This window comes from Saccopteryx bilineata, chromosome 2, assembly GCF_036850765.1.
Source record: "Saccopteryx bilineata isolate mSacBil1 chromosome 2, mSacBil1_pri_phased_curated, whole genome shotgun sequence".
Taxonomy (NCBI): domain Eukaryota; kingdom Metazoa; phylum Chordata; class Mammalia; order Chiroptera; family Emballonuridae; genus Saccopteryx; species Saccopteryx bilineata.
Genome location: NC_089491.1, coordinates 275,760,161 through 275,780,361, shown reverse-complemented (window position 1 = coordinate 275,780,361; position 20,201 = coordinate 275,760,161). Strand labels below are relative to the sequence as shown.

At 49.8% G+C, this 20,201-nt stretch overlaps 1 protein-coding gene and 1 non-coding gene across 16 annotated transcripts in view; one reads left to right on the top strand and one right to left on the bottom strand.

Annotated features, from left to right (window-relative positions):
• RIMBP2 (RIMS binding protein 2) overlaps window positions 1-20,201 on the top strand; it is a 136,086-nt gene that overhangs the window by 52,747 nt on the left and 63,138 nt on the right. The window lies entirely within an intron of this gene.
• LOC136327831 (U6 spliceosomal RNA) lies at window positions 97-203 on the bottom strand. The gene has a single exon (XR_010729893.1). It is a non-coding gene; the product is annotated as a U6 spliceosomal RNA (small nuclear RNA).

The following is a 20,201-nucleotide window of genomic DNA, read 5'->3' as shown; positions in this document are numbered from 1 at the left end:
CACGGTATATGCTTCCACTTGTTAGTATCTTCCTTGATTTCTTTTATCAATGTTTTGTAATTTTCCGAGTACAAGTCTTTAGTCTCCTTGGTTAAGAAAAATATGGAACGCTTCACGAATTTGCGTGTCATCCTTGCGCAGGGGCCATGCTAATCTTCTCTGTATCGTTCCAATTTTAGTATATGTGCTGCCGAAGCGAGCACCATAATGATCTATCTTTAAAATATACTAATAAAGAACATTTTAAGTACAGCAAAATGTATACATACTTCTGATCATCCTACCCAGAATCACAGTTGGTTTTTCTTTCTCATCTTTTCTGTGCTCCGAGTCTTATGTATATTCATACACAATTATACGCACACATACATATTTTCCCCTTGACGAACCTGTTGCCATGGTGCCTACAGTCAGCCGGTTGGTTTCCTAAGCACTGCCATCTGTCTGGTTTGTGCTCTGTGTCTGGGGGCTGCCGGTCCCCTTGACGGGGTCCATGTGGTGGGCGAGACGTGAGAGGAGACTGTTAGGTGTGGCTGGGCTCCTGTGAGTGGTCCCCGTGCTCTAAGGTAGGAGGTGCGTTTCTGCAGCAGGATTGAGGGGTTCCCACCACTGGCTGCCCCCACCTCACCTTCTCCCTCACTTCTGAGTGGCCTAGGATGAAGGAGAGAGGCATAGGGGCCTAGGTTAGGCAGCCATAGGGGGGGTGCTTTGCTCAGCTAAGCAAGCTCTGCTCTTCTGTGGAGGGGGCACCCTCTGACAGCCTCTTTAGGGATTAGGCTCCTGCCCTTTTTGTAGGGGTCAAGGTCATCCGGGCTCACCAGTGACATGGGTAGAACCAGACGGGGCTACTCCAGGTCAGCGTGTTGTAGGCTAGCAGCAGGCAAGCTGAGGTTAATAAGACTTGACTCATGGTGCTGAGGCCAATCATAAAACACCCTAGGACAGCCCTGACCGGTTGGCTCAGTGGTAGAGTGTCAGCCTGGCGTGCAGGAGTCCCGGGTTCGATTCCTGGCCAGGGCACACAGGAGAAGCACCCATCTGCTTCTCCACCCCTCCCCCTCTCCTTCCTCTCTGTCTCTCTCTTCCCCTCCCACAGCCAAGGCTCCATTGGAGCAAAAGTTGGCCTGGGCACTGAGGATGGCTCTGTGGCCTCCGCCTCAAGTGCTAGAATGGCTCTGGTCGCAACAGAGCGATGCCCTGGATGGGGTGGATCCCGGTCCGGCGCATGCGGGAGTCTGACTGCCTCCCCGTTTTTAACTTCAGAAAGATACAAAAAACAAACAAACAAACAAACAAACAAAACACCCAAGGAGACCCGCCCAACCCGCTCTGTGGGACCGCAAAGGAAGATGTTCTGTCATTAATAAACGACCCTCAGGTGCTTCTGCTGGCTGTATACGGAGCGGTTGTGGCATTTTATAAATCAATTTAAGGAATTTCTCAGTTTTCTCTGATTGGATAACACCCCACTGTCCAGAAGTAGTTTGTATACCTCTGCCAAGGCCTGTTTGGCACACAGGTAATTCTGCCTACCTAATAGGATCCAGCTGCGAGAAGAGCTCGCAGACTAGTTTGTGTCAAATCTTGTCTGTAAGAAGCATGACTATGGGGCTGGGAAACTGGCAGTGTTTTCAAGAGATATTGCAAAGCATTTAGCTTTAAGCTCCTGAGAAGAAGCATATATTTTCAAGTTTGCCAGAGGGTTTATTAGTGTGACAGGTACTTTGAGTGCCGTTGAAGTCTTAGGAGCCGCGAGGCTGTCTCTTCATTGTTTCTGAGTTTCCCAGCATAGGGGCATGTCATCTTCAACTTGGTGGATAGGGGCTCAAGGGGCTGAGCCTTTAGCTCATAATGATCCCGCTCTCTGAGACTGGCCCTGGGTCCGTGAGGGTACCATGATACCCTGTACACCCGCAGGGGCTGACTTGGGCAGTGGTACCAGTGATCCAAGCCTGGCCATCAGATTTGGGGTCCTGGGAATTTGCTGCTTAGAGTTTGCTGAAGGTGTTTGGGGAACTGGAGCTCATGAACAGCAGCCCCTTGGGAAAAAAGTTCTCAGATGCCTGATGCTGCTGGCGCATCCTGGGTCACCCCTTTTGCATGATTGGTTGTCGAGCTTTGCTCTGGATGTTATGAGAGACCTTCCAGTAAATTCACCTTAGGGCTGCTTCAGTTACTTAGGATTGAAAGAACTTATCTGACAAGCGAGGGAGGGAGACCCTGACGTTAGATTTCAGGTTGCTGGGAATCTTTTGGAGGAAACAGGGAGAGGTGATGGTTCTGTGTCAGCTGCTCTTACTTTGATTCCTTGACAGGTGGTAGGTTATCTTGGCGTAATGGCTCCAAGGCGTAGGGAAGAGAGGCTACACCTTATTTGACGGGCACAGATGTATCGCCAGGGGTCGAGCCGGGAGACTGAAGCCACACCATTCTTTCAGCAGAGAGAATCTCATATATACAGGGCTGGGCAAAAGTAGGTAAAATCACCAGCCACCATTACCTAAAAGATAAATCCTAAGGTGAGGAAATAGGGAACAATAATAATTAAGAAAACAAACCAGACAAATAAATAATACAATAGTAAATAAATAATAACACAGAAATACACTGTGTTCCACATGCTTACAACTGTAAATCTACTTTTGCCCCCCGCCCCCCATATCTTTGCAGAACCATTCACCAGATACTGAAAAGGCAGGAAGAGGTTGCTGAGTGGAGAACACCCCGAGTCTGGCCATTACAACAGAGGCCTGGTAGGCGGGTCCCAGAGCCCTGAGAGGGATTGGCTGCTTTGGGTGTCTCTGCTGGGGCACAGTGATGGGGGAGATGCTCACAGGCATCCCCTGCTGCTCCTGAGACAACCTGTCCCTTTCCAGTGACGTGCCTGAGCGCGACGACGCTAACCGGAAACCTGCCTCCTCTCACTATCTCCTGAGAGTCCCCTCCGGGCAGAGGTGGTTGGGAGTGATGTATGCCCTACAAAAGCTATCAGGAGGCATCTGCATGGCGGTCACAACATAGTGACACTGTAAACGCTAATTCACAGGACAGAAACATCCATAGATGTCAGCACACAGCCAGCAGGGACAGCCCGGTGGGTCCAGTGACCCAGTCATGGACAAGAGCCTTGGATACCCAACGCCATGTCTGCACACCCCAGCTATGTGACCAGGTTTCTGTGTCTTTGAGTCACTGTTCTTATGAATCTGCAAGGAATAATTATATGAATATTCTGTTATCATATACATTTCAACAGTGTAGAGACTTCAGAAGTTCCCTTTGTTACAAAGAAGGTTGGTTTCCCCTGGTCTGTATTTTGTGTTTCTGACTTCCCCAGAGTGAACCACTGTCGGCAGGTGATGTGTGGACACAACTCTCTGTGTTAACTTTTCTCCTGTTGTTGTAGTCTCTTTATACCTCACTCTCTCTGCCTCTAAAGTATTTTCTGTTCTCTCCTGTTGTGTCAGTTAACCCTCCCCCAGGTCCCCAAGTTGTAGGTGTAGGCAGCTCCAGACTTAAGCCTTTTTACGATGACAGGTTCCACTGCGTGATTCCCATGAAGAGCGGGTGTCTGACAAGGCTGCTGGGGCAGAAAGTTCATTGTCTCCGGACGGGTGTTCAGATTCGTGTTGCTCTCTGTTGAGCATTGAGAGCATTATTTAAAAGATAATTGAATTTGGCAGTGGGTTTGTCTCTCCTCCCTACTTTTCCAGCAAAATTGGAATGTTGTGCGGCAACAGCCCAGAAACACTGCTTTATTTCATTAGCTGTAGTGCTCGTGTCGGCGTTGGTGCTGCCCTGTGGACAGGCATGGCTGTAATAAATACAAGGTCTTTTACACGAGGCTGCAGGACCCAGAGAGGTGTGCTTTGTGGCTGGGACGTGAGCAGGAAGCTCCGAGTTACAAGGCCTCCCAGTGCCCAGCTGATACCGATAAGACGAAACCGGAAACTCATCTGCCTGTTTACTTAGTTCACGTCTGACTATTTATTGAACCTCAGTCCTTCCCAGGCCCTGTTGTAGATGTGAGACACACAGGACAGTGAGCCTCTCTCAAGGTGCCGCCCTGGGTGGGGAGAGTCAACAACAGCACGTAAGTACAGAGCGGGAGAGGGGAGTTGCTGGCTCATAGGATGGGTCTGTCTTCGCAAGTCCTTGGAGTCGGTCCCCGTGGGGGTCTGTGCTCAAGTTCCTGGCGTCTGCTCTGGGGGTCCACTGTCAGCCCTTGTGATCACATGATGGTTCTGTTGCGGAAGCTCATGCATTCCCACAGCTGCTGCACCTGACACATCCGGCTGTCCTCCGTGTCCTCATGAGCTGTTGTCACCACCTCCCCCTTTTATTTCTTTATTTTATTTTATTGTTTTATTATTTATTTATTTTTTGTATTTTTCTGAAGCGAGAAGTGGGGAGGCAGTCAGACTCCCGCATGCACCTGACCGGGATCCACCCGGCATGCCCATCAAAGGGCAATGCTCTGCCCATCTGGGGCATTGCTTTGCTGTGGATGGAGCCATTCTAGCACCTGAGGCAGAGGCCATGGAGCCATCCTCAGCACCTGGGCCAGCTTTGCTCCAATGGAGCCTTGGCTGCAGGAGGGGAAGAGAGAGACAGAGAGGAAGGAGAGGGGAAGGGTGGAGAAGCAGATGGACGCTTCTCCTGTGTGCCCTGGCCAGGAATTGAACCTGATACTTCCACATGCTGGGCCAATGCTCTACCACTGAGCCAACCAGCCAGGGCCCCCACCCCTTTTAAACCACGCCATCTCAGCAGGTGTGCACGGGTGTCTCACTGTGGCTTCATCCTGCGTCTCAGCAATGACTAACGGTGTTGGCCATCTCCTCAGAGGCCTCTTGACCCCTTATTATAGTAGACGACACCACGTTGTTCACCTATTTTATGTGACTCTCCCCTCTAAAAAGGTTTTTATGAAGGACAGGATATTGTGGGCATTAGTGGGCACTGCTTTGGAAGAGGGGAGATGGGGATGGGGTGGCTGGGGAGACATTTGAAACCTTTTAAAGAAGGCGGTTGGGGTGGCCTCAGTGAAGAGCTGGAACATGAACAGAGACCTGCAGGGCACAGCAGTGTGCCAGGTCGCAACCTCGGAGAAGCGCGTCCCAGGCACAAAGGGCAGCCAGTGCGAAGGCCTTGAGCAGGGTCTGTGAGGCGAGCGGTCAGAGCAGTTGTCAGGCTGCGGCCAGAACAGGAACCCAGGTCCTGGAGTCCAGTCACCTGGCGCCTTGCAGGCAGGACTTTGGCCGTCACATGCAATTGAAACAGGCATTGCATGGTGCGAATGACATGGCGACCTACATTTGGGGTCAGTAGGTGCAGAATTGGAGGAGCGGCTGGTACACAGGTCCCAGTAACTACTCAGTCAGCAGAGGGGACAACTAACCACAGGGGTGACTGCACTGACCTGGCTGAGGTTACATCATGAAGGCTGAAGTTGTGACATCAACCCTGGTTCCACCTCCATAAGGTGCTCCCTGCAGGAACGTGTCTGCTGATCCTCTCAAAGGGCATGAGCATCAAACGTGAGCACTCCCAGCGTGGTCTCGCTCATGAGCTGCCATTTTCCTGGTTTATTCCCTGTGTAAGTTGACTGCTTAGTCCTTTGAATGGCTTCATTAATCATCGGAGACCAATCCCAGACATTTTCCTGGAAACTTCTGATTTGGGAACACAACCCCCCTGACATTCAGACACACAATTGCTCTTTTATCTCCCATTTTGTGTTTGGACCAGTTTAGTGTTGTGTTCAAGCTGATTACTGGGCTTTGAGATGCCACCCAAATACCCTGTTGAGCAGTGGGCTCAGCTGGGCAGAGGAGGACTGACTGAACAAGGCTGACTGGTCTAAAGGGCCGTGAAAATACGAAATTGACAGGGTGAGTCCTTGCGTGTCACTTGTGCTTAAGATGTTTGAGTGGTTTTTGAAAAGTCCTGTTCGGTTTAGACCTGAATGCAGGATAGCAGTTTCTCAGCAGACGCGTTCTGCACAGCACAAACGGGCTAAAGAGATTTGGTCAGGGAAGTCAAAGCTGTCTTCACGCCACCCGTCACACCGAATTCTGCCGTCAGTGATTTCTGCTTGGATTTTGTTGGAGGCACAGTATCTCCTAGCTCAGTGATTTTCACCTGCCTTTCAAATTCCCTTCACTCTCGGTGGTGCTCAGGTTCTTTCTGACAAGCTGCCAGCAAGCAGAAGACACTTGTAGACCTAGTAACATCCACTGTCCCCCTTACTCCTGCCAAACAGAGCCCCAGTCTTTTTTTTTCTTCAGCTTTCCAACGCTCTTCCCAGGGGGCCCCTGGCCCTTGAGGTCAGCAGCCTCACCCTGCAGCCAGGGCTGCACTCCATGGAGGGGCTGGGTAGGTGGGGTACAAGTGACAAATGAGGAGAGACCTGAGATCACCTTGCAGAAAGGTTTCCTTTCTCCCGAGTGAGATTCAAGAGTCAGCCCCTCCGGTGTCACACGTGTGTGGTTTTGGTACCTGGGAGGGAGGAGAAGCTCTCCCAGGTGGGACCCCGAACGACTCGGCCCGGAGGACCGCCCCTGCACCAGCTCTCATTTGTACGGTTTGATCAAGCTGCTTTAAATCTGTTTTCCGCCTTGCAGACGGAAGCCCACTCTCTCAAGGATTTGGTAACATTGTTGTTTCTTGCAGATAAAGCACTCTGTGTTTCTCTGAGGGTGGCTTTGAAGTAATTGGATAAAGCCCAGTGTTTCGTTAGGCACAAGTGGCTCATTTGTTGCGTGTCAGGGAGAGAGGAGGCACAGACGTTAACAAGGCTCACAAATTGATGGCTGGCATGCTCTGTGTCTCCTCTCGGGCTCCATCTCACAGATCAAAGTTTCCAGCTCATTTGCGGGCTCAGGCGGGCTCTCAGTTGTCTCAGTCGGTACTTTCCCAGGTTTCCCGTGTTCTCTATCAGCTAGAAAAGGTGATTAAGAAAAAGTTCAGATGAAATTAAGACCCTTTACCAAACCCTGGAGCGCAGGTGATCGCGTCCTCAAGTCTGACGGACGTGGAGCAGAGGTCGTGTGATAACATCTCAGGTTTGGAAGTGAAACGAGAGGGAAACCTTCCCAGCCACTGCCCCCACTCCCTGCACCTTGTTCACTTGCTGAATGTTCATCCCTTGGTTGAAGAATGAGATTTTTTTTTCCCTTTTTTGTACTTTTCTGAAGCTGGAAACGGGGAGAGACAGTGAGACAGACTCCCGCATGCGCCCGACCGGGATCCACCCGGCACGCCCACCAGGGGCGACGCTCTGCCCACCAGGGGGCGATGTTCTGCCCCTCCGGGGCGTCGCTCTGCGGCGACCAGAGCCACTATAGCGCCTGGGGCAGAGGCCAAGGAGCCATCCCCAGCACCCGGGCCATCTTTGCTCCAATGGAGCCTTGGCTGTGGGAGGGGAAGAGAGAGACAGAGAGGAAGGAGGGGGTGGGGATGGAGAAGCAAATGGGCGCTTCTCCTATGTGCCCTGGCCGGGAATCAAACCCAGGTCCCCTGCACGCCAGGTCGATGCTCTACCGCTGAGCCAACCGGCCAGGGCCTGAAGAATGAGATTTGAGGTGTGTTTTGCAGCTATCCTGAACCCACTCACACGTAATGGTCAGCTGGACGTAACAACCTGTCTCCTGCATCTGGTCTGCTGGAAAAAACCACAGTTGACGAGAGGGGAAGGACATCAGTGCTTCGTGATACCTGAGATGGAGAAGAAAGTGACAGTTCGGTTGGGGACACCTTGTTCCTGTGGGTCAGGTTCCCAAACAGCTGCTTACTCCGTGATTCTCTTTGCCACGTTGACCAGTCCTGGCTGCGGCCCCGAGTACATGCAGTGAGCCCAGGTCTGAGACCTCAGAGAGGGAGTGAGGACCTGAGCTACGTCAGGCTTCGGGGCAGTGAGTGCGTCCACATCTTCACCTGCTGCGGCTGCCGTGGCTTCAGGTACCACAAACGGAGGGTGTAACCTACAGAAGATGCTTCTCTGGCTATTGGGAGGCTACAAGTCCAAGATGAAGGAGTTGGCAGGTTTGGTTCATCTGTGGCTGCGGGGGGATGCATTCACACCCCTCTGCAGCTCCTGGGGGGGTCTGCAGGCAATTCATAACGTCTTCGTCCTCTAGAAGCACCCCTTCCCAGCTTCCACCGGCACCCGGCAGCCTCCCTGTGTGTGTCTGTGTCCGTGTCCTTCATAAGGACATCAGTCAGAGGCCCCTGCTCCAGAATGACCTCATCGTAATCTGACGGATCCTCTGCAGTGGCCCCATCTCCCAGTAAGGCTACTTTCTGAGGTCGAGGGGCTCCCAGAGGAACTCATCCTGTGAATTTTGGGAAGACAGCATTCAATCTGTGGCACCTGGTGATCAGAAAATTCTGATGTGGGCTCTTAGACACCGGGTGGGAGAACGTGGTGAGATGCTCTGGCCGTGTCGGCAAGGTTAGTACCAGGTGCACATGCTTCTTTGGAGGTGGGTTTGTAGCCAGTCTGGAGCGGTGTTGTTAGCGGGTCACTCTCATGGTTGAAGGTGGCTCATGAAAGAAGTTGGATAATGGAGGGAGCGACTGGGTTAGACCCATGATTCCCAGAGTCGGGGGCTAGGGGGAGCTGGTTGTGCCCCCCCCAGGACATTTGGCAATGTCAGGGGTGGCTGTCCTGCTGGGTGGTTGGGGGCACTAGGATAAGGCCCTGGGTGCTGCCTCACAGCAAAGAGTCATCCAGACCAAGTGCCGGCAGCGCCGAGGCAGACAGACCCAGCATCAGGTGGGCCACCGTCGGAGATGAGAAATGAAGTCAGGAAGGGAGATGGAGTTATGGGGGCAGACGAGAGTCGGGAGCTTGGAGTCTGGAATGGACATGTTCTTCCTCATGTCGCCCGGACATGGTGGGCGTGGTAGATTGTGCCTGCGGTGACACTGTGCGGCCTGTAGCTCCGTCCGCGAGCCTGTGGTCTCTACCACTGGTGCTCAGTGGAGCTGCAGCTTTGTAGCTGTGTCTCCAGTAAGTTCCTCCTCCTTGCTCAGCCTCAGTTTCCCGCTCTGTAGAGCAGGCACAGTAGTAGAGAGCTGTAGGCGTGGTACGTCACATGGGGACCAGGCCCCTGGTACACAGCTCCCCCTTAGTGAACTGGAGCCATGGTTGTTCTGAGAACTCGGAGGTCCAGCTTACTTGATAGTTTCACCTTCATGACCAAGTGAATAATACATTATTTGGAAAAAAAAATACAGGGCAGACAGCAAAATGTCATTTAACATTTCAGTGAAGAGAACAGTCTCCTGGCAGCTTGAGAGACATGCAGAATCATGGACCCAACTCTGCCTTTTTTTTTTTTTTTTTAAAGAAGCTCAACTTTATTCTTTTTTTTTTTTTTCCCAGAGAGAGGGATAGACAGGGACAGACATACAGGAACGGAGAGATGAGAAGCATCAATCATCAGTTTTTCGTTGCGGGTTGCAACACCTTAGTTGTTCATTGATTGCTTTCTCATATGTGCCTTGGCCGCAGGCCTTCAGCAGATCGAGTAACCCCTTGCTCAAGCCAGCAACCTTGGGCTCAAGCTGGTGAGCTTTTGGTCAAACCAGATGAGCCTGCGCTCAAGCTGGCGACCTCGGAGTCTCGAACCTGGGTCCTCCGCATCCCAGTCGGACGCTCTATCCACTGCGCCACTGCCTGGTCAGGCCCCAACTCTGCCTTTTTACGAAGAAGTTCTGGTCCCTCTTGAGTCAAGAAGGATGCCTGCCAGCCCCTTTCTGAAAGAGGCCTCCTGCCCTTGACAGAGAACCCAGCACAAGACCCTCCTGGTGCAGCCTGAGGCGCTCTTCTTCGGGTCCTCGGGGCTGGCTCCGAGCTCTAACGCTGGGCACATGCTGGTGCTCGGGAGGCCTGGGCCCGCCTTGCAGAAGGAGGCCAATGCTCCTGTCTCTATGTCACCATCCTCAGGAGGAAGGGACTTCTCGTGTTTAATTCCAGAGAGAGGGAAAGCCCAGCCCCACCCGGCAGCTGTTTGTTTGCAGAGCAAGCTGTGTCAGTTGGTGATCACAAATATTGTGATCCCGTATGTCCACGCTACTCGGAGCTGTGCGAGTGTTGACACTCAGCTGTGTCTGGGTGCTAATGGCTCCCATGTCATCATCAAGAGCTATTTACAGCAAGACAATGCAGCAGGATTTGGAGGGACATGGTCAGCTGAGAAGCGCCCACCTGAGGTGGCCCCGAACGTGTAAACGTTTTGTTTGCCTCTCCCTGGGTGAACAACCTCCAGTCCTCCTCATCCTTGTCACAGAGGAGTAACGACAGCTGCTGGTCATGCCCGCTCACTGCTCTGAGCAGTGTCCTCCTCTCATGTTACCTCTGTTTGCCTGTTTATTGATCACAGTGAGGTGATAAGACTGATGTTATCACCACCCTCGCTCTTCAGAGGAGAAAACCACATCCGAGGGGCTCAGGGGCTCGCTCACCACCCGCTGAGTGGGCAGAGGCAGTAACTGGGGGAGGCAGTTTGGCTACAGTGTCCCAGATGTTGTCTCCCGGTGAAGGCCAGGTATTGAGCAAGGTCACAGTGCTGACCACAGAGAGCTCCAGGGATAAAACACAATTAACAATTTATCAGTCTCTCAAGGCAGCTCTTTTAGGTGCCTATTGCTTACACAATAAATTATCCCAAAGCCAGGGCCTTAACACAAGACCTATTTCCTGCTTTGCTGCCTGGGAAGGTCAGGGTCCAGGCGCAGCCCAGCGGGGTCTTCGGGCTCAGGGTCTCTGGTGAGTTCCCTGTACCCTGCAGCTGCCCCCCTGGGGAGAGATCACTTCCCAGCTTATTCACATGGCTGAGGGCAGGCTCAGGGCACCTGTGAACTCATCCCCCTGGCTGCTGTAGACCTCAGATCCTGCTGGCTTTTGGGTGGAGGGGCCGTGTGAGCCTCTCAATTCACAGCAGGACAGCTGATTTTCCCCAGAGCGAGGCACCGTGGTCTTCTCACAACCTGATTGTGAAGTAGTGCACCGTCAGTAGTAGAGCTGGTGATAAATGAGCTGTGGGATACAGTTTGTATAAAGACAGAGAGGCAATGAGCTGCATCCTACCCGCCCCCCTCGCCCGCCCCCCCAGTTCACTGAGTCCCTGTTTCTCTGAATCGCCGGCTTGTGAGCTATATGACAGGAAAAGGTCTGGGCAGGGCTCTCAGTGTGGCCCAGGGACCGCAGCACCTCCTGTGATGTGGACTTGGTCCAGGTGGCCACACCGTGTCTGTGGTGAGATGGATGGGGGCCGCAGGTTTGAGGGTGGGAATCATAGGCCCTGCAGGGACCGTGGCTCTCTGACATCTGAAATTGGAGCCAATCTTGGGAATTATACACAGAGACTTGGCCTCAATGCACGTGGCCCCGGGACTTGCCCCACACTGGACACTTTCACAGTCAAGGACCTTTTATGTACAATTGGGACACTTGGGTGCAGGACACCAGGGGGGCAGTAGTGAGGACTCATACCCAATGGCCTGGCGTGCCAGCATCCTGTCCCCCCAGCTCCAGTTCCCTCATCCTGCCCTGTGTCCCCCAGGGTGGTCCTGTGCACTTTTTCCACCCAGGACAGGGGTCAGGGCACAGGTTGGGGTGCTGTGTTTCTGCATTCTCCCCCATGGCTCCAGTGCACCCATTCCTCAGACGTAGGGGTAACAGCCCTCCCAACCCGAGCACCCACACCCTCTCCACATGGTTCCTTGGAAGCTCCGGGTCCCAGCTGGAGGGGACCTGTTTCCAGACAGCAGCCCGATTGATGCCACCTCCCGAGGCCATCATCCATCTTAGACGCTAAGCGAAGAGCGATGCATCTCTCCAGGGTGGGTCGCTGCTGTCCAGAGTCTGCTATGAAACCAGCTGCATTTGGTGGCCATGAGTCTGTCTTGTCGACCACAGGGACAAGAGGGCTGGGCCGCCCTGCACCAGCTCCCTGAGCCAGAGAATGAGGATCTGGCCTGATGCAGGGCAGGTGTGGGCTACCGGCGATGAGAAACACACAGAAAAACACCCCCACTTTTACAGACAGAGTCTCTGCAGCCAGGACGCAGATATGTAGGCCTCGAGCCCCAGTCAGAATCGGGCCAGAGCTGTCGATTCTGCTCCCTCTCTCCCCACCTTTCCCAATCAGGAGGGGGCAGAGGGACTCACCTGGGTGCACTGGGGTTACCGTGACAACTGCCCTTCCCTGCTGGCTCCCTTCCCTTTGTGTGCTGAGACCTCCAATTGGGGCATGTTTTCCAGAGCCAGCCTTTTATGATTATGGCTCCAAACGGACCCAGATGATTATGAACTTTTGTCAGACAAGAAGCATTATTTGCAAGGGCTCAACCCACCTCCCTTCTCCATTTAACAGGGCTGGCTTTTGCATGGGCAGCTTTTGTGTGTTTGCGTTTTTATATTGAAATCCTTCCAAGGTCAAAGTCATGAAAACATCAGGAAAAAAACCCATCAGCTTACCCCACCCTCCTACCTGGGATAGGTCCTTTGTTAAATTTTAAGACATTAAAAATTGTTTTTTTTTCCTGGGAAATAGATACATTTATGCTTTTGTTAGTTACCACTCTGTAGTTTTCAGTAATATAATTACATTTCTGCCCTCCAATGAGAGGTAGTGGGGTGTGCTCGAAGCTGTCTCCAGGATCCTGGAGTTATTAGATGGAATATACCTCAGAGGCTGACTATAAATATATAGTAGAAGTCATCTGTGTCCAGGACAGTGAGCCATACAGAAATGAAGCCCCCCTGTTCCTTGTGTTGTCCAGCCGCTGCCTTCACCAGAAGTTGAAATGGCCATTTGGAAATGCTTTTCCTGCTCTCCCTCGATGCTGACTCTGAGTGTTCAGTGGCCATGGCTTCCTAATTGGTCCTAACAAAATGAGGTCCTTAGGTTTCACGCATGGTCAGTGTACTCACAGTCCATCAACAACCACATGGACTGAAGTTTGTTTCCCCATCCTGGTGTCATGTTTGGAGAGAGATAGCAGCCAGTTCAGGGCCCAGGATGACAACTTGGTAGCTCTGTGACCTTGGTCAAGTTATTTAACCCCTAACATTCAAGTTCTACATATTAGAATTTGGGCCCAAAATAACCACACCTGTTTTATGGGATTGTTGTAAATGTCGAAGAGATGTAGGTAGAGTGTCTAACACAAAAGCTGGCACACGTGGGCACTCAGAAAGTGTTGTTATAATGTGAACGTTATTCACAGTCTGTCCTGTGCCTCTTTGGTGTGGAGCTAGCCACACATGTGTTGTCCTTTATTTTTTCTTTTTTCTGTGTTTTCTCCAAATCTGAGATACTGTGTTCCGTGTGCGCAGAGGTACCTGTTGCTGCAGGATGGAATGGCCTTGGCCCTTTTCTAACCAGCACCTTGGACAGGGCACCGCCAGCCCGGTCAACCCTGGGTGTACCTGGTCCTGTTTCTAACTAGCACCTTGGACAGGGCACCGCCAGCCCGGTCAACCCTGGGTCTACCTGGTCCTGTTTCTAATCAGCACCTTGGACAGGACGTGCAGGCTGGTCAACCCTGGGTCCACGTAGTCCTGTTTCTAATCAGCACCTTGGACAGGACATGCAGGCTGGTCAACCCTGGGTCCACGTAGTCCTGTTTCTAATCAGCACCTTGGACAGAACACACAACCCTGGATCCACATTGTCCTGTTTCTAATCAGTTTCAACCATCAGTGCAGACAGAAACTAATGGGATACTTTTTAATCACTGATTTGTCTGATTTTTATATTAAACTGGCAGAATCAGCAAGCTGATCAGTTATGAAAATATGACCTTGTTATATTAATTCCTAGTGTTGGGATCAGTGATGCCTTATCAACTTTCCCCGAGCTCTGAAGATGCATATTTTAGCAGAGTGCTATTTGGGAGAAGAATCCTGTCACTGGTTAGCCGTCATCTTCATTGCCATTATTATTTTCTATTACATTTTAGACACACATCTTGTCCTACCCGTAGTTGTGTAATTGTCTTGAAAAGTATATTACTATGCTAATTTTCTTTCATGAATTTATGTGCTTATCAAGTCACTTTTGGGAAGAAGAGATAATTTCTGGCCCAGGTAGCTCTGCTTATGTGATTGCCACATCAAGTTGTTGAACAAAGATTTTTTTGTTTGTTATATTAAATCTGTGTACACCACCCACTCCCCACCTCCCTAACTAATCTGAATTACTCCAAAGAATGTGGGTTTGATGAGTTCTTTCCTAAAACACAGGTTGGTTGTTGCTATTTTTCTCTTTCTTTCCTTTTGTGGGGGGCTGAGGTGGGGGAAGCATCAACTTGTAGTTGCATCACCTTAGTTGTTCATTGATTGCTTCTCATAGGTGCCTTGACCAGGGCATACAAGCTGAGCCAGTGACCCCTTGCTCAAGTCAGTGACCCTAGGCTCAAGCTGGTGACCTTGGGATTCCAAACCTGGGACCTCCACATCCCAGGTCAACTCTCTATCCACTGCTCTACCAGCAGTCAGGCGGTCGGTTGTTGTTCTTTCATTTGTTAGAAGCTCTGTTGTTATTTTATGTCACTGCCGTGCTTTAGCCTCATGCCAGTGGACACATTTTATTGAAACAATTATCAGCACCACAGACCACCGTCCACTTTAACCTGTGTCTTGGAAATGATGTGCACAGTGGTTTACTGGTTCAGGTGGCTTATGTGGGAGCTGAAATTGCCAGGGACACTTCTGTCTGTGGGGACTTTTTCTTTTAAGCTTGTGATTCATAATTTGCTGTTAGCACTAAGTGGAACTGCTCGACCATTTGGTATTTGGTGGGTGTTACGTATGACTAAAACCCTTCAGGATAATTGGACTTTTTGGAAAAGAATTTTCTTTAACTGGAAACACTGCTTGACTCATTCTCCAGGTCTTTGCTACATGGTGTGGGGTAGGGGGGACACACTGGGCTCCTCACGTGTGGGGTCCCTGCTCAGGTTTCTCTGGTTCCTCTCTTCCCTTGGTGTATTCATGAATTTTCTTTGTCAAGAATGCACACTTCTGTGAATTGCACATAGACAACTCATCACTAGGCCTGTCATCTACATATGATTCACTAGTGTGGCTTCAGATATCCATCGGCTGTATTCAGGTGGACTGCCCATTCACCAGCCTTATTGTGGACCTAGGAACTTAGTTTTGCCCCAAAAGGAGGTTGCTTCTGGGACAGAATAAAAAGGGTCTTCATCATCTTTTTTTTTCTTTAATTCATTGAGAGAAGGGGAGGCAGAGAGACAGACTTCCACATGCGTCCCATACCAGAATCCACCCGGCAGGCTCACTAGGGGATGATACTCTGCCCATCTGGGGCCCTTGCTCCATTGCTCAGCAACCAAGCTCTTCTTAGTGCCTGAGGTGGAGGCCATGGAGCCATCCTCAGTACCTGGGGCCAACTCGCTCTGATCAAGCCATGGCTGTAGGAGGAGAAGAGAGAGAGAAAGAGAGAAGAGGGGGGGGAGGGGGTAGAGATACAGATGGGCTCTTCTCCTGTGTGCCCTGACTGGGAATTGAACCTGGGGCTTCCACATGCCGGGCTGACACTGTACCACTGAGCCAACCAGGAAGGGCCGGGTCATCGTCCTCTTAAGCTGAGGAAAGAAAGTTGACAGAAAGGAACAAGGAGTGATTTCTCTAAGTGCTTGGGACTATACCAGGAGGCACCAGTGTCTTGTGAAAGCCTGCTCATTCCTCCACACAAGCCTTGTTAAATGTTTTTCCCACCAAGATCCTGTGCTAGAGTTGGCACTAAGTCCTTTTTGATGAACAACAAATCCTGTCTTTCTTCACAATATCATAAGCCAGAAAAGCAGGATATTGGCACAGAATGTAATACTTTAACACCTGTATAAAAAAATTCAGATACGCACATTCTCGCTCGCATATTGTTGACATCCCATGGTGGGGGGAGGGCTTATTAGCTTCAAAGCAGCCCCTTTCATAGGAGCTGCAATGTGACAGTTTCCTTTTCTCCCATTGATGCCAAATTTTATGTTGTTCTGAATGGGGTTTGTTTCTGGGAGACAGTGTGGTTTGTTGACTCCTTGATTTTGGATTTCTGGCTTTCAAAACTGTGAACCTCCTTTTCTCAAATTCAGTTTACTACCTTTTTTTCACAACAGGATTTTGTAGAAGCAAGGGGGTTAAGCCGATACTCTGTGATAAACATTCATCTCAGAGCCCAGGAGTGTCAGAGAACTGGGAGACTTGGCTTGACTTGGGAGCATGGCTAAGACTTGAGATTCCGCTTCATGAAAATTTTGCGCACGCTGTGTCCCCCTGCCTGTCCCCTGTCCTTGTCCCTTTTCCCTCACCAACCTCCCTAGCCTCCCAGCAGGTCTGCGCCTGTCCTCCCACACCCATGTCCCTGCCCATCCTTTCAGTGATGCTGATGTGACCCCTTGTGTGCTTTCTCCATGGCAGAGGGACTGACTTCCTCTTTCCACATTCAGTCTCTGGAAGCAGGTCTCTGAGTCTTGTCCACACTCAAGAGGAGGTGAATCTTGCTCTCAGTACTGGGGTTTTATTTGATTTACACGGACTTAGATTTAAAATCAAGCAGCTGGATGTGGCTGAGGGCTGCCATACTGGACAGGGCAGACCTAAAGAAGTTTTCCCGTTCAGGCTCCAGGGTTGGGGTTGGGCTGGGGCACTGCCAAAGCCAACTAATCCCTATGTGCCCCTAATAAATAAATGCCCAGACACTGTCAACCTGATTTTGCCTGGTTGGGCCAGTTGGCAGAAACCCCATCCTCATTTGCTCATATCACTCAAAGTTTCCATGGTCCAGAGTTTGAGCTGAGTGCAGGGGAGCCCCCTGGGTTGGAAGGAGTGAGCAGCATGCTGGCGCTTGCTCTTAAAGAAGGAATACTGTTTGTAACAAGACATAAATCATCTAAAAAAGCACGCACTTTTTTAAAAGGACACACACACACACACACACACACATATTTTATTGCGGTGTTATTTGTAAAAGGGCCTGGGAGGCTCATTGTTCACATTAACAATGTGGTGATTGATAAGTCCTCCTTCTCACATTAGCGGCTGGCAAGCTCAGCACATGCCTGGGGCGTTCAGTCTGTGGGCATGAAGGCTGCCTGAGACTTCCTGGTATACATTTTTCTTCATGTTGTTCCCTGTTTTCCTTTTCCCGTCGTCATTGTTCTGGACTGCCTTAATGCATAAGTCTTTTTTATCACACGCATCCTTGAAGGTTTTGGGAGGCAGGTAGGACACAGTTGAGCCATGCATGGTGAGCCGCATCTTACATGGAAATTCGGTTCTCGAGTCGGCAGGTGATGCCGAAACCACATATGGAGAAAGTGAACCTGGCAGTCCCTTTGGTGGGGGGCCACCTTGCAGATACACTGAATAAGCCACTGAATAAGCCTCAGTTTTTCCCAGGGGCTTTGGGGAGGGTGGCTGCTCACTGACTGAGGACCAGAGGCCAGGGGGGTTTGCTTTCAGGGGACCAGCTGTCCCGAGTGTCAGTGCGGGGAACAGCTCATGGGCAACATGAGCTGGGGAAGTGGCTCTTCTCTCTCAGACCCAGGCTCTAGCACTGGAGGGCTGGGTGGCATCTTTAGTTTTTAACTGAGGTAAAAAATCATATAACATAAAAGTAGCCTTTTCCATGGCACAGTTAATGGAATATAGGCTATCCACAAGGCTGTACAACCCCCCCCCCAGTGTTCTATGACACTGTCATCACCCCAAAGGGAAACCCCATCCCCGATAGCTGTCCTTCCCCACACCCCTCCCCCAGGCCCTGGCAACCACATACATGCTTTCTGTCTCTATGGATTTACCTGTTTGATGTTTTATATCATATGTGTGTGTATAGAGATATAAATACATAAATACACATATTTATACACACATGCAACATGTGACCTTTGTGTCTGGCTTCCCTTGCTCAGCGTCATGTTCTCGAGGCGCACCCACGTTGTAGCAGGGGTCAGTGCTTCTTTCCCTTTTCATGGCTGTGTCGTATTGTCCATTTATCCATTCATTGACTGAGGGGCCACTGGGCTGTCCCCACCATTTGGCTGCCGTGAACATTGCTGCTGTGAGCATTGCGGGGAAGTGTTTGTTTGAACACCACTTTCCAGCCCTTTTGGATACATTCCCAGGAGCGGTGCTTCTGTCTAACTTGTTTGAGGAGCCATCACATTTCCCACACAGGCTGCACCATTTGACCTCCCCACCAGTGAGAGGGGGATGCAGGGTTCCAACTTCCACATCCTCAGCCAGGTCGCCTCGTAACTGCTGTCTTCTCTGCTCTCGCTCCGCTCCCCCTGTGAGAGCCCTTCTCCTAGTTCTGCCCCACTGTTTTGGGTGAGAGAAGTGCTGTCTTTGAGGCAGCCTGTGTTCCGAGACCAGGGGGGACCCAACATAAGTTTAACCATGCTTGTTCCCCAGGAGTGAAACAGAGCACATACTGCAGGTACGTGCAAGCGAACGAAATTCACTTATCAAGAGAAGCTTTACGTAAAATTCAAAGGTTTCTTCAGGCCACAAGCTTGCACAAGAACCTGCCGAGTGCGTTGTTTTCCCACTTGAGTTTGTCTCTAACCTCTGTTAGAAAAGTAGCTTTTATTTACTTATTTATTTTAGATGTGACTACTATATTTTATTTATTTGTTTGTTTATTTGTTTATTTATTTATTTATTGCGCTTACATAGATTTGGTATCTACCGAATGCATCCCCCCCCAGTATTCCCCTCAACATCTCCCTTACCCCTCCTCTCAACAGCTCCCACCCCCTTCCCTTCAGGTTTAAGTCTATTCCTCAGTTCACATTGTTCCTTGGATTCCTCAAATGAGTAAGGTCATATGATATTTTTCTTTCTCTGCCTGGCTTATTTCACTTAACATAATAGTTTCCAGGTCTATCCATGTTGTTGCAAAAGGTAATATTTTCTTCTTTTTTATGGCTCCGTAGTATTCCATCGTATGTATGTACCACCACTTTTTAATTCAATCGTCCACTGACGGACACTTGGGCTGTTGCCAGATCTTCGCTATTGTGAACAATGCTGTCATAAACATGGGGGTGCATTTCTTTTTTTGAGTCAGTGATATGATGTTCTTGGGATATATTCCTATAAGTGGGATGACTGGGTCAAAAGGCAATTCCATTTTTGATTTTTTGAGGAATCTCCATACTGTTTTCCACAGTGGCTGCACCAGTCTGCATTCCCACCAGCAATGCAAGAGGGTTCCCCTTTCTCCACATCCTCACCTATCATGTGTTGTTTTGTTAACGAGCGCCATTCTGACTGGTGTGAGGTGCTATTTCATTGTGGTTTTAATTTGCATTTCTCTAATGATTAGTGATGTTGAACCTTTTTTCATCTGTATATTGGCCATCTGTATGTCCTCTTTGGAGAAGCGTCTATTCATTTCTTTTGCCCATTTTTGATTGGATTGTTTGTCTTCCTTGAGTTTTACAAGTTCTTTATAAATTTTGGTTATTAACCCGTTATCAGACGTATTGTCAAATATGTTCTCCCATTGTGTGGTTTGTCTTTTTATTCTATTCATATTGTCTTTAGCTGTGCAAAAGCTTTTTAGCTTGATATAGTCCCATTTGTTTATCCTGTCTTATTTCACTTGCCCGTGGAGATAAATCAGCAAATATATCGCTGCGAGAGATGTCGGTGAGCTTACTGCCTATGTTTTCTTCTAAGATGCTTATGGTTTCATGACTTACATTTAAGTCTTTTATCCATTTTGAGTTTATTTTTGTGAATGGTATAAGTTGGTGGTCTAGTTTCATTTTTTTGCAGGTAGCTGTCCAGTTTTCCCAACACCATTTGTTAAAGAGACTGTCTTTACTCCATTGTATGCTCTTACCTCCTTTGTCAAATATCAATTGTCCATAAAGGTGTGGGTTTATTTCTGGGTTTTTTGTTCTATTCCATTGATCTATATGCCTGTTCTTATGCCAGTACCAAGCTGTTTTGAGTACAATGGACTTGTAGAATAACTTGATATCAGGAAGTGTGATACCTCCCACTTTATTCTTCTTTTCCAAGATTGCTGAGGCTTTTTGTGTTCCTTTTTGGTTCCATATAAATTTTTGGAATATGTGTTCTATGTCTTTGAAGTATGTCATTGGTATTTTAATTGGTATTGCATTGAATTTATAAATTGCTTTGG